Below are 1,188 nucleotides of genomic sequence, written 5' to 3'. Positions count from 1 at the left end.
ACACGGTGACACTAACTTACAACAGAGAGGAAGTGTTTTCACACTCCACAGAATTCATCACRTGACAGGCAGATTGTTCGCCGGCCTCTCTCCTCATTCTCCACCTGTCATCTCACTGGCTGCTCAGGAAAAATTACATAACGGCAACAACCTCACCGCCATTTTCTGGTTCACTGGATGTGCGCTCCAGTAAGTCTGCGCTGTTCAATTCAGGTGTAGTTTTTTTTTCTCTTATACTTGCTGCTGCTGAAAATCTATCAACTGGTTTCCTGGCAGGAGGAGCAGGTGCCGCACATTAACCACTTTTTTCTGTTTCCCGCCTTCGTCTGGAGGCTAATGTGGCCTGACGGAAACAGAAAAGCATAAAATATACATCAGGCTCTGGTGGTGATGAATGCTTAGCATCGTGTGGAAATGAAACTGTGCTGAACGCTCCTGCGAACMGAAGTTTTGGGTTACGATTTTGTTGCATTAAAAAAGATGTAGGAGCTTTGATTAATGTGGATCATTTGGGTGTTTATTTCCAAACAGCGATCTTCAGTTATCTTCTTCATCATACTTGCCCTTTACCTAAGTTACTATGCAGTCCGTGCCTCTGCGATCACTTAAATGCCTCTTCCGAGGACTCACAATGCCTGCCAGTCTTTGGAGAGCTGGACAAGTAAAATCAATTCAGCTATTAAAGTGTGCAGTGTTAGTACACCTTCATTAGTGCAAGCTTTTCAAACAGGAGGGGATGTAATTGTCTGTGCTCCCTCTCTCTCCACAGAGCCTTGCATTTCAGCACAGTGGGACACAATGCAGTCAACAGATTTTTAATCTTTTACCAATTTTCATCAGTACACGTCACCTTTAATTATAGGCCCCAGCACAGGGACGCCATCCAGGAGGGACAATATACACCCCCCACAGTTCCCCCCTCTARAGTTCCAAGCTTTTGTTTGATGTACATTTGAATTTTCCCCTAGATATTTAGGATTTGTAGATCTACATAAAAATAACAACAACTTTTGTTTTTGAACATCCATCCATCCATCCATTTTCTGTACACGCTTCTTCCTTTTCAGGGTTGCGTGGGTCACTGGTGCCCATATCCAGCAGTCACAGTGCGAGGGGCAGGGTTCGAACAATACAGATTTTTAAAATTTAATTTATCAACTTGTCTTCTGAAGATGCTCTGTGTTGAAG

Source organism: Austrofundulus limnaeus, unplaced genomic scaffold (assembly GCF_001266775.1).
Source record: "Austrofundulus limnaeus strain Quisiro unplaced genomic scaffold, Austrofundulus_limnaeus-1.0 Scaffold60, whole genome shotgun sequence".
NCBI classification, from domain to species: Eukaryota; Metazoa; Chordata; class Actinopteri; order Cyprinodontiformes; family Rivulidae; genus Austrofundulus; species Austrofundulus limnaeus.
This window is presented reverse-complemented; position numbering follows the sequence as displayed.